The sequence below is a fragment of the Lactuca virosa genome, chromosome 7 (genome assembly GCF_052849685.1).
Source record: "Lactuca virosa cultivar CGN04683 chromosome 7, Lactuca_virosa_CGN04683_v6, whole genome shotgun sequence".
Taxonomy (NCBI): Eukaryota; Viridiplantae; Streptophyta; class Magnoliopsida; order Asterales; family Asteraceae; genus Lactuca; species Lactuca virosa.
The window spans coordinates 118,926,524-118,941,228 of record NC_136432.1 but is presented as its reverse complement, the minus strand read 5'-3'; positions in this window follow the sequence as shown (position 1 = coordinate 118,941,228).

Sequence of the window (14,705 nt, the reverse complement as noted above, 5' to 3'; positions counted from 1 at the left end):
GTTATTCTGATTTATTAATATATTATAAGTATAATATATTAATTGAGAAATCATATTATTTAATTAGTATTGGTCAAGAATTAATTTGGAATTAATTTAGTGATCAAAAGAGACTAATTAAATTAACGGGTACTAATTATGTAAATCAGTGATACATATGGTTTGGGCTATTGATCCATGATGGACTAAGTTTATGTGAGAGTCCATGAAGAGTTAGTCCATGTATGTTATGGATCATAAGTATAAATGTATGGATTAGGGTTTACAAACGACCCATGGAATTCTACACTATATATTTATAGCCCCTAAGCCAAAAATCGTGCACTAGTGATTCTAAGAAGCTCTAGACGATTTTTGTGTCTCCAAACCTCTCTCTCAAGTTCCTCCTTTTGTTCTTGGTTTGTTGTAAGACATTTGAGGCATCACACTTGAGGTGCTAGGCTCTTGAAAGGCCAAAACTCTGCAAGCTACAACAAGAGGTAATCTTCTAACTAGTATTTTATGATTCAAATATCAATATTGTATGCTAGTTGTAGGCTTCATGTTTTGGATAATTTTTGTTGCATGTATAACTAGAGAAAACTTAGATCCAAAGCTATTAGGGTTGTATGTGCACCATAGTAGTGTTATAGTACCTAAAACCCAACAGTGGTATCATAGCCATAGGTGTTTTCTGTTATATAGATGCATATATTAATTGTTCAAAGTTGAAAAAGTTGAAATTTGCATTCTGACTGAAGGACTTGACGAGTCCATACATGAACTCGACGAGTCCATGTTCATCAGTGATGAACTCGGCGAGTCCATTATCAGAATCGACGAGTTGGATCATCTGTTGGTAGTTTTTCGGGTTTTTTTGGCCAAAATTGGATTAGGATCATTACCACAAACTGTTTTGCATCATAAAATATGTTTTTTCTGATATGGTAGTGATTATCCCCATCCAATTAAAAGATAAATTGTCAAATTATAAAATAATTACTAGATTATGTGATAAACTAATTATTTGTGTAATTTGATTTGAAATTATCTTACTACAAGAGTTGTATTATGATCAAATTAGTAAAAGATAAAATGGTTATTTTATAAGTTTAAAATTTGATCTAAATGTTTTAAGGAGTTACAAAACTTGTCATCAAGATTTGGAACTCAAAAAGTTTTTTAAGGAGTTACAAAATTTGTCATCAAATTTGGAACTCAAAAGGTTTTGAAGAGTTTCATAACTTGTCCTCAAGTTATGAAACATGAAAAGCCACATTCATAAAAAAACATTAACTCCATAAGTTATGGAATCCAAAAGTTTTCAAGAGTTACAAAACATGCCCTCAAGTTTTGGAATTTGAAAAGGTCTTTTTTATGAAACATTGAATTCTAAAACTCTTGGGTTCATAACTTAAAATATTAATTAAATGGTTTTAATTTTGAATTTAGTATTTGGAACTTGATGTTTTTGTTGAATAGTTCAAATTAACTCTTATGGACTTTATTAATAGTTAATTGAATATTTAATTAAAAGAGTATTATTAAATCCATAATCATATGATTTAAGTTTAATTAAATTAAGAGTATAATTTATTAATAGATTAAACCATCAAATATTTTAAAATTTTAAAATACACCCTTATACTATATAAAATTAAAAGTTTAATATATTATATATGTATAATAAAAAGTCAGTCTTACCGTTAGTAGGCCTCATTCACGAAGCCAATCTATAAGGGGTATAAGGAAACTGCCTATAAAATGGCAGTTGAATGGGTGTCCACTCTCACCCACCGCATCCTTGATTGGTGGAGGGTCGTTAGCCGAACGGGTAGGATAGGACACAAACTTCCATTAAAAGTATAATGAAAATACTAAGTAACTAAACACTTATAAATTCTCAATCTTAGTTACTTAGGAAAAATGTGAATTTGATGCTAGCCCATGAAATTGCACATCGCACCTTATTAGTCGTTAGTGGAGCGTGTGTGGTTAATCGGCACACTAATATGAGACTAATGAAGGATGGCAATGGGTAGCTCGTAGTTTGTCATAGATCAATGGAGCGTGTGTGGTTAACCCGCATATTGATTAGGTGATACATATCTTCGAGAGTACCAAGGTAATTTGCATGGTTATTCAGACCTTATTTGTGATCCTCGGTATCCCAGTCACAAACTTGAAGGGCATAATCGAGATTAAACATGCCATTAACAAGTTCAATGAATCTCAAAGAATCTAGGAATTTCAATTCATTTAAAACCTAATGTTCATTTTCGTTTTTCATGGTGGAAATTGGTAAATCGTCATTTACCTACCTTCAAATATTTTACAATTTGATTACCGCATCCCTCTTCCGAATTGTGAAATATTGTGTTGGGTCCTAGCCTTAATATTTCATTTTGGGTGTTATATTAAGGACTTATAACAATTTACTTGAATTTCTCCCTTGTAGATGTCTAGTTCTGACAACTATGGTCTTCCCGAAAATTATGGAAAAAGCTTTCCTTACGAAGATGATGTCCCACAATTGGATCGTGGAAATGGATATCATGTTTCACTTCCTCCACCTCCTCCAATAGTTCTCCCTAACCCACATGCTCGTCTACTTGAAAATTTCAAGGTCACTCAAACCCTATTCGCAAGCAAACACCAAGATGGAAGGTATGTGTGTACACATGTCTTAGAGATGAAGTCACACATTGACAGGCTGAGAATGTTAGGTGTCGTTTTTCCAAAGAAGCTGGTTGTTGACTTCGCTCTTCAGTCATTTCCAGAGTCGTATGGTCAGTTTGTTAAAGACTACTATATGAAAGATCACGATGTGACCCTTATTGATCTTACATATTTCCTAATTGCTGCTGAATCCGCAATGATTTGGCGCACTGGTTAAGCTAATTTGATTGGAAGATCTGCTTCCCAAACTTCCATGGACATTGATAATGGAAACATTGGAAGTCCAGAAAAGTATCCTATTCCCAATGGAAAGGTATCGGCCATGGTCAAACCATTTGACTAAATGGTAAAGAGATAGGCTAAGTCTGAGATTGTTCCATGTGCCATTCCAAAAGATTCTGTTTTCTTCTACTACCAAGAGAAGGGGCATTGGTTGCGAAGCTGCCGTATCTACCTGAAGGACCACAAGGATGGTAAAGTCAAAATGTTTGACTCTACTTCAGGTAAGTCCACTGTCTAACTCTATTAAGCTCCTATTTGTAGATTCTTAATACATGATGTGAGAAGATTGCATTTTGATGTTTTGTAGGATCGAAGAAAAGAAAGGAAGCTTAAAGGAAGAGTAAGCAGAGTCTGATCGTGAAGAGATGGATTTCGATCGCGTGGTTCCATGATCAGATTTTTTGAACTGCTGCTTACGAGTTATGATAGATTGCTTAGAAATATTTAGGAACATAGTTTTCATATGTAATTGCATTGTAAGGACAAGTTTTTCCGCAATTTTTATAAATAAAAGAAAATTTTGTTTTTTATCTTATTTTATATTTCCTTACAATGGCATTTGTGAAAATTTGGTGTTTATATATTATTAGCAATACTGTGAATGGATTTGATTCTTTCGTTTGTGGTAGTGTCAGAAATTTACCAAATAAGGAAAGATTCTCATCAACCAAGTTTCAATCGGACAGAAATTTGGAATCATGCAACTTGTATTGTATGATGAATGAGAACCTTCATCTTTGGGAAATTAAGACTAATTCCTTGTTCACATGTATATGTGAGTCAAGTGAAGGACTAAGGGATCTAGTACACATCATTGTGCACTGGTCAGGTCCACCACAACGAATAATAAGACTATTCGTAATGATTTACTAAAAGTTTGGTAAATATGGTTATGCTTACAAGATTAAGTGTGATTCTGAATCATTGAAAAAGTTTCAATGTATAGCAGAACGAATAAAAAGAATCAAACACGCAGAAAGATTAAAAGTTTCTCCAATCTGAAAGGAAAGGAGAATACTTTAGTATCATGTTTTATGATCATCTTAATGATTATGAAAACCATATCACAATTGATCCTCTAAGGACACCTTAGTGCATTTGTATGACTAAGAAGAGGAATTGGGAATTGTTGAAATGGTTAAATCAATTAAGGTGAGTCATACTTCGTTCCAAAATCAAGTCTTAGAGTTATTCTCCAAGATTATGACTTGAGTGACATATCTTAAGTAGGTTATAACACATTCAAATTGGTAGTTGTGATGTTTAGGATAAAACAAAAACCAACTAAGACCAATCGTGTGAAGTGTTATTCTTGATAAGAATCCACACTAATTCTTGAATATTTGTTTGTCAAGGAATATTTCCTGACAAGAGAATCTTATATCTCAAGAGGACAGTGGCAGTCTTAAAGATCTTGAATAGTTTCAAGAACTAATCAAGAATAAAACCTATTGTTTATCACTAGCACACGACTTGAGGTTTGTAACCTATCGTGTTGACATATTCTTGTTTCTGTGCCCATTCCAGTTAAAAATGACTATGCATGTGAGTTCTATGAGTTCACAATTGATTGCATAAGGCAAAGAACCTTTATCAGTGAAAGTTCATTGATCAGTAAGGATGATCTGCTTAACAACTTGGAAGACATGGTAGGCCCTTGTGTTGCTAAGTGGAAAGAAATTAAGATTGAACAAGTTCAGTCCATATGAGTTTGAATTTGTCATAGACCTTATCCTATGATAATGGTTAGAAATAACAAATTCACATGGATAGGAATGTTGGGTTTTTGGTACTATAACACTCCTATGGTGCACATACAACCCTAATAGCTTTGGATCTAAGTTTTCTCTAATTATACATGCAATAAAACTTCCAAAGCATGAAGCCTACAACTAGCATACAATTTTGACATATAAATCATAAGAGTAAGTTAGAAGATTACCTCTTGTTGTAGCTTGTTGAATTTGGCCTTTCAAGAGCTTAGCACCCCAAGTGTTGTGCCTCAAACAAGTCATAAACATCATGAACTATTGGAAGACAAATGAGAGAGAGGTTAGGCACCAAAAATCGTCCATACTCATGCAATGTCACTCTTAGGTTCGATTTTGGCTAAAGGGGTTACACATATATAGTGTAGAATTCCAAGAGTTATATGTAACCCTAATTTTAACACTTAGGCTTACGATCCATAACTTATATGGACTAATAATTTATGGACTTTCACATAAGCTTAGCCCGTTACAAATTAAACATGGATCATTAGTCCAAACCATATCTCTCACAGATTTACATAATCACTCCCCGTTAATTTAATTAGTCTCTTTTAATCACTAAATTAATTCCAAATCAATTCTTGATCAATACTAATTAAATAATATGATTTATCAATTAATATATTATATTTATAATATATTAATAAATCATAAATAACCTCTTACTCAAATATCCATCCTATCAAATTGTCCTGATGAAGGCAACCCAAAATGGACCATGCTACTCTCGGGTCAAGTACATACCAATTATAGTTATGGGCTTAAACACCTAATCCAACAGTCTCCCACTTGGATAAGTCTAATAACTATAATTGTAAGTACGAATTCAAAACCCGACTAGCAATCGTAGCTCTCAAAAGTCGTCGTCGAACTCTGATCATTAACGCGTCCATTAGATAAGGGATCATATATTCCTACATTGTCGATATCGTATGAACTGAGACATGGTTATAATCATTCTCTTTGTTCATGTGTTGTTTCCCAATTTCCGATTTATGACGACCGACTAATTGAAAAAATCAAATCAGTCCAGGCTTGGCCAAACGCTTAGAGTTGTCATCACTAAATCATTGAGGGGCCCACAAATACCGCTTTTATCCCTCTTAGGGTAAATGGAACGGATAAACTTCGACTCATGTGCTTGCTCTATTTACTGATCAAAGCACACACAATAATATGTTTTATAACACCAAGTTACTGGTGCGTTTTCATATGTCAATGTGCAACCGACTTGTAAACTACAACTCACATGTCTTGGTTTCAAGATATAATATATTATCGTCTCATGATTACTCGTGATAAAATCCATAAATTGATTCAAATGAGTGTGGGTTTAGACCAATACTCAAATCTTATTACAGGAGTACTCATGAATACCGCAACAAACTTGTGTTATGTCTAAACACCTTTAGACAATCTACAGACCCATTCATGACAGTCTAGCTTCAATACCTACTTCCAAAGTATGATCGACTGTGGATTGTTTGAATAATCTAGTTATTCGGGAAGTCAAAACATGCAAAGTGAAACACAAGAATAATCGAATCCAATATGGTCTCAAAACTTTTGAATATAAATAAAACATCTTTTATTTAATCACTATATTGATCACACATTATTCATTGTATAATGTTTCGATTTATCAATTTAATACTTGAATTAAAACAATAGTTATCTCATGCTCCAAGCATGCACACTATGTTTATCTATGGTCCTTACTATGTGAAATAAATTAATTGAAAACATTTCAAATGAAGCTCATTTCACAATTTCAAATCTTTATTGCAAGTGTAAGAATACCAAATTCTTGTCACTGCTAGAATGTGTTATGTTCTAAACTATTATGCAATGTACCTTTTGTAATGTCAAGGTACAAAAGTCACAAAGACTTTGCCAACAATATTACAAAGTACTCCTTTAGAGATTGAGAACAAAACAATTCCAAGGAAGCCAAGTCTTAATTTCAAAGTACATTCCTTTGAACATTCTTCTTGCATAAAAGTTTCTAACTTCCACATAGATTCCTATTATCCAACTCCCAATATGGAAACATTTCCATATTTTCCATACGACAACTCATTATTAATAGAATCCTGTCTATTCATAACAATGTCAATATGGTCCACTCATTACTATACTTCCAACTGTTCTTAAGCAACCAATCCTCAGCAAAGTTTAGATCGTCCTTTACAGTTGTTTAAATACTTTAGTCATACCCGGTTCTTGTCCTTTTTCCCTCTTAATTCTCTAGGCATTTGGAAAATTAGAACAGGAGAATATTATAACATATGCAATCGACCCTATACCCGAAGCATATGAGATACGATTCATAATGTCTTACATAAAGACATGATACTTGACCATTCTTTTGCTATAATATTTCCATACATAGAATTTCCAATGTTGAAGCATTCCATCATGGTATTCATATATATATCCTTGACTAAATTTGATTAAAATCTCAATCTAAGCTTTTAGATTTGAAATGAAGTATGAGTTCCTCTCCCTTAACTATAGCAAAATAACTTTTCAAACTGTGCAACTTTGCGAATTGAAACTTTTGTTTTTTTATAACTAACATTGCTAACTTGCAACACTTACCATAATGATTATGCTCCTACTAGCATAACAATCATTTCTTTAATAGCATAACACTTATGCTCCCACTTGCTTTGACATGCACGCAGAAATAAGTTGGACTTCTAGAAATCAATACTTGTTGACTTTCTTACCAAAGTTCAAATTTCTGATACAAAATGCTTCGATAAGACTTTATCTAGGCTTCTCAAACTTATACACCTTTCCTTAGATAGCTCACATGTGTGTCTAACCAATTTCAGGTCATACAGTAATAAGTCTCAAATGTTTAGACCTTTTGCCATTTCTCGCAATTCGAACTATGAAGAGGGATGCCGTAATCATAATCGAATTTGAGAATGCAAATATCATAAATTCTATCTCCTTAAAATCTACTTTGTGAAAATGTTTCCTCACAATCATTTTCAAGAAGCGGAGAAAAACCTTTGTCACTTAGATTAATGGTGTATGTGTTCCTATCCATGTGAATTTGTCATAACCATAATCACAAGACAAGGTTAGTGACAAATCCAAACTCATATGGACTGAACTTGTTCAATCTTAATTTCTTGCCACCTGGCAGCATAAGGGCCTACTATTGCTTCCAGGTTGTTATGCAAACAATTGAGAACTCATAGAACTCACATGTATAGTCAACTTAACTGGAATGGGCACAGAAACAAGAATATGTCAACACGATAGGTTACAAACCTTAAGTCGTGTTCTAGTGATTAATAACAGGTTTATTCTTGATTAGTTCTTGAAACTTTTCAAGATCTTTAAGACTCCCACTGACCTCTTGACATATAAGATTCTCTTTGTCAAGAAACATTACTTGGCAAACAAATATTCAAGAGTTAGTGCCGGTTCTTATCAAGAAAAACACTTTACACAATCGATCTTAGTTGGTCTCTTTCTTACCAATTTCAAATGTGCAGGAGTAAGAAAACATCCTTTCTATTCCACATTTGATGAGTGTTATAAACCTTCTTAAGATCATGTCACTCAATGTACAATCTTGGAGTATGACTCTAAGACTTGATATCGGAACGAAGTATGATTCTCTTTTCAACAATTCCCGATACCTCTTCTTAGCCATGCATATGTACTAAGGTGTCCTTAGAGGATCAATTGTGATATAGTTTTTATAATCATTAAGATGATCATAAAACACGATACTAAAGTACTCTCATTTCCTTTCAGATTGGAGAAACTTTTATCTTTCTGCCTAATTGATTTTTTTTATTCGTTCTGCTATACATTGAGACTTTTCCTATGATTCAAAAAATTACACTTAATCTTGTAAGTATAACCATGTTTACTAGACTTTTAGTAAATCATAACGAATATTCTTATCGTTATTTGTGGTGGACCTACCCAGCGCACAGCTATGTGTACCCAATCCCCTAGTCCTTCACTTTACTCACATATACATGTGAACACAGAATTAGTCTTAATTTCCCAAAGATGAAAATTCTCATTCATCATACATCACAAGTTGCATGATTCCAAGTTTCTATCCAAATGAAACTTGGTTGATGAGAATCTTTCCTTATTTGGTAAATTTAGACACTACCACAAATGAAAGAATCAAATCCATATTCCTAAAAATAAAAACATACAAACATCAATTTTCATAAATGCCATTCCAAGGAAATATAAATAAGATAAAACAAAAATTTCTTTATTTATAAAATTTGCGGAAATTTTTTTTCCTTACAATGCAATTACAAATGAAAACTATGTTACTACACATTTCTAAGCAATCTATCATAACTCCTAAGCAGCAGCTCAAAATTCTTATCATCGAATCATGCGATCGAAATCCATTTCTTCACGATCAGACTCAGCCTGCTCTTTCTTTAAGCTTCCTTTCTCTTCTTCGATCCTACAAAACATCAAAATGTAATCTTATCACATCATGTATTAAGAATCTATAAGTAGGAACTCAATAGAATTAGATAGTGGACTTACCTGAAGCAGAGTCAAACACTTTGAGTTTACCATCCTTGTGATCCTTCAGGTAGATACGACAGCTTCGTATCCAATGCCCCTTCTCTTGGCAATAGAAACAAATGGACTCTTTCGGAATGGCACATGGGACAATCTCAGACTTAGCCTTTCCCTTTCCCTTGGAAAGAGAAATCTTTTCTGGACTTCCAATGTTTCCATTGTCATTGTCCATGGAAGTTTGGGAAGTAGATCTTCCAAATCAAATTTGCTTTTCCAGTGCACCAAATCATTGTTGATTCAGCAGCAATTAGCAAATAGGTAAGATCGATAAGGGACATGTCGCGGTCTGTCATATAGTAATCTTTAATGAACTCACTATATGACTTAGGAAGTGACTGAAGAATCAAGTCAACAGCCAACTTCCTCGAGACGACTCCTAACATTCCCAGCCTGTCAATGTGTGACTTTATCTCCAAGACATGTGCACACACAGACCTTCCATCTTGGTGTTTGCTTTCCAATAGGGCTTGAGTGACCTTGAACTTTTCAAGTCTTTTGAACATGTGGGTTAGGGAGAATTATTGGAGGAAGTGGAGGAAGTGAAACATGATATCCATTTCCACGATCCAATCGTGGGAGATCATCTTCATAAGGAAAGCTTTTTCCAAAAGATCTGGGAAGACCATAGTTGTCAGAACTATACATCTATAAGGGAGAAATTCAACTTAGTTGATTTAAGTCCTTAATATAACACCCAAAATGAAATATTAGGGCTAGGACCCAACACAATATTTTACAATTCGGAAGAGGGATGTCGTAATCCAATTGTAAAATATTTGAAGGTAGATAAATGACGATTTACCAATTTCCACCATAAAAAACGAAAATGAACTTTAGGTTTTAAATGAATTGACATTCCTAGATCCTTTGAAGTTTGTAATCCATTTTAATCTCGATTATGCCCTTCAAGTTTGTGACTGGGATGCCGAGGATCACAAAAAAGGTGTGAATAACCATGCAAATTAGCTTGGTACTCTCAATGTTATAAATCATCTAATCAATGTGCCGGTTAACCACACACGCTCCCTTGATCCATGATTAACATCAAGCTATCCTTTTCCACCCTTGTTAGCCCCAAATTAGTGTGCCGGTTAACCATACACGCTCCACTAACGACTTAACAAGGTGTAAAGTGCAATTTCATGGGTTAGCATAAAATTCACATTTTTCCTAAGTAACTAAGATTTGGAATTTATAAGTATTTAGCTACTTGGTATTTCATTATACTTATAGTGGGAGGTTGTGTCCTATCCTACTTGTTCGGCTAATGACCCTCCACCAATGAAGGAAGCGGTGGGTGAGAGTGGACACGCATTTAACTGTCATTTTATAGGCGATTTCCTTATACCCCCCTTATAGATTGGCTTCGTGAATGAGGCCTACTAACGGTAACACTGGCCTTTTAATTATACATATATAATATATTAGACTTTTAATTTTATATAGTATAAGGGTGTATTATAAACTTTTATAATACTTGATGGTTTAATCTATTAATAAATTATACTCTTAATTTAATTAAACTTAAACCATATGATTATGGATTTAATAATACTCTTTTAATAATACATTTAATTAACTATTAATAAAGTTCATAAGAGTTAATTGAAGTTATTCAAAAAAACATCAAGGTGCTAAATCAAATTAAAACTATTTAATTAATTTTAAGTTATGAACCCATGAGTTACATTTTTGAAAACTTTTCAAATTACTAGGGTTTCTATGAATTCAATGTTTCTTAATTGAGACTTTTCAACTTTTAGAACTTGAGGGCAAGTTTTGTAATTCTTGAAAACTTTTGAACTGCATAACTTAAGGAGTTAATTTGTTTTATGAAGATGAGAGTTTCCAAGTTCCATAACTTATGGAACTCTTCAAAAACATTAAGATCAATTTAACTAATATTTATTTGTAACTCCTTAAAAAACTTTTGAGTTGCAAATTTGATGACAAAATTCGTAAATTCTTAAAAACATTTAGATCAAATTATAAATTTATAAAATAACCATTTTTATCTTTTACCAATTTGATCATAATACAATTCTTGTAGTAAGATAATTTCAAATCCAATTACATTAATACTTAGTTTATCATATAATCTAGTAATTATTTTATAATTTGACAATTTATCTTTTAATTGAATGAGGATAATCATTACCATATCAGAAAAAACAGATTTTATGATACAAAACAGTTTAAGGTAATGATCCAAATCCAATTCTGGCCAAAAAAAACCCAAAAAACTGTAAACAGGCTGCTGATCTCGTCGAGTCATCTTATGGACTCGTCGAGTCCCCCCTATCAGATAGCAGTTTTTCAGTTTTTCCAGCTTTGAACAATTAACTATGCATCTATATAACAGAAAACTACCCATGGCTCTGATACCACTGTTAGGTTTTTGGTACTATAACACTCCTATGGTGCACATACAATCCTAATAGCTTTGGATCTAAGTTTTCTCTAATTATACATGCAATAAAACTTCCAAAGCATGAAGCCTACAACTAGCATACAATTTTGACATATAAATCATAAGAGTAAGTTAGAAGATTACATCTTGCTGTAGCTTGTTGAATTTGGCCTTTCAAGAGCTTAGCACCCGAAGTGTTGTGCCTCAAACAAGTCACAAACAACATGAACAATTGGAAGAAAAATGAGAGAGAGGTTAGGCACCAAAAATCATACATACTCATGCAGTGTCACTCTTAGGTTCGATTTTGGCTAAAGGGGTTACACATATATAGTATAGAATTCCAAGAGTTATATGTAACCCTAATTTTAACACTTAGGCTTATGATCCATAACTTATATGGACTAATAATTTATGGACTTTCAAATAAGCTTAGCCCGTTACAAATTAATAATGGATCATTAGCCCAAACCATATGTCTCAATGATTTACATAATCAGTCCCCGTTAATTTAATTAGTCTCTTTTAATCACTAAATTAATTCAAAATCAAGTATTCATCAATAATAATTAAATAATATGATTTCTCAATTAATATATTATACTTATAATATATTAATAAATCACAAATAACCTCTTACTCAAATATCCATCCTATCAAGTTGTCCTGATGAAGGCAACCCGAAATGGACCATGTTACTCTCGGGTCAAGTACATACCAATTATAGTTATGGGCTTAGACACCTAATCTAACAAGGAACATATACACCATAAAATCTAAGTGACATAAGGTTTCTCTCCATTTCATGAAAATGAGTGTGAGGCAACACTTTCACTCAGAAGATTTTGAGGAGATAGCAGTTGTGTTAATTGCATTCTCAAATTCGATAATGATTATGGCATCCCTCTTCATAGTTCGGATTGTGAGAAATAACAAATAGTTTGAACATTTGGGACTTACTGCTGTAAGTTCTAAAATAGTTTAGACACGCATGAGCTTTCTAACTAAAGGTGTGTGAGCTTAGATAAAGGCTTATCGAAGCATCTCGGATAAGAAATTTGAACTTTGGAAAGAAGGTCAATAACTATTGATTTCTAGAAGTCCAACTGATTTCTGGGTACATGTCAAAGCTAGTGGGAGCATAAGTGTTATGCTAGTAAGGATATAATTATAATGATAGTGGGAGCATGATTATTATGTTAAGTGTTTCAGGTTGGCAATACTATTTATAGGAAACAAAGTTTTAAATTTGCAAAGTTGCAGAGTTTGAACAGTTGCTTCGCTATAGTAAGGGAGAGGATACTTATACTTAATTTCAAATCTAAAAGCTTAGATTGAAATATTAATTAGACTTAGTCGTGGATATATATATATATATATATATATATATATATATATGATTACCATATTGGAATGTTTCAACATGGGAATTCTATGTATGGAAATGTTATAGCAAAGGACTGGTCAAGTATCATGTCTTTATGTAAGATATTATGAATCGTATCCCATATGCTTCGGGTATAGGATCGATTGCATATGCTATAATATTCTCGTGTTCCAATTTTCCAAATGCCTACGACATTAAGTAGGAAAGAGGACTAGAACCGGATATGACTAAAATGGTTAAACAACTGTCAATGACGATCTAAGGTTCGCCAAGGATTGGTCACTTATGGGCAGTTGGAAGTATAGTAATGAATGGACTGTATTGACATTATTATGAATAGACAGGATTCTATTAATAATGAGTTTTCATATGGCAATTATGGAAATGTTTCCATAATGGGAGTTGGATATTAAAAAATCTATGTGTAGGTTAGAAACTTTTATGCAAGAAGGATGTTCAAAGGAATGTACTTTGAAATTGAGACTTTGCTTCCATGGAATTGTTCTTGTGACAATCACCAAATGAATACTTTGTAATATCGTTGGCAAAGTCTATGTGACTTTTGTACCTCGACATTACGAAAGGAATAATTGCATAATAGTTTAGAATATGAAACATTCTAATAATGGCAAGAATTTGGCATTCTTACACTTGTGATAAAGATTTGGAGTAGTATTCAATTGATCTATTTCACAAAGAAAGGACCACATGTAAACATAGTGTGCATGCTTGGAGCATGGGATAACTATTGTTTTAATTCAAGTATAAAGTTGATCCTCGAAACATTATACAATGAATAATGTGTAATCAATATGGTGATTAAATAAAATGTGTTTTATTTATATTCAAAAGTTTTGAGACCATATTGGATTCGATTATTCTTTTGTTTCACTTTTCATGTTTTGACTTCCTGAATAATAAGATTATTCAAACTATCCACAATCGATCATACTTTGGAAGCAGGTTATGAAAGTAGAGTGTCATGAATGGGTTTTGTAAGATTTTCTAAGGTGTTAGACATAGAAAAAGGTTGCTACAACATTCATGAGTGCTCTTGAAATAAGATTTGAGTATTGGACTAAACCCACGCTCACATGAATCTACTTCATGGATTTTATCACGAGTGATTGTGAGACGATAATATCTTATATTCTTGAAACGGAGAGATATGAGTTGTAGTTTACAAGTCGCTTGCACATTGATGATATGTAAACGCACCAGTAACTTGGTGTTATAAAACGTATTGTCGTGTGTGATTTGATGAGTAAATGGAGCAAGCATATGAGTCGAAGTTTATCCATTGCTTTTACCCTAAGAGGGATAAAAGCGATATCTGTGGGGCCCTCGATGATTTAGTGATGACAACCTTAAGTGCTTGGCCAAGCTTGGACTGATTTAATTTGTTCAATTAGTCGGTCGTCATAAATCGGAAACCGGGAAACAACACATGGACAGAGAGAATGATTATAATCCATGTCTTATGTCCACACAATATCTAGAATTGAGGAATATATAATCCCTTATCTAATGGACGCCTTACTAATAAGATCAGAGTTCGACAACGGTCTTTTCAGAGCTACGATTGCTAATCGGATTTTAAGTCGTA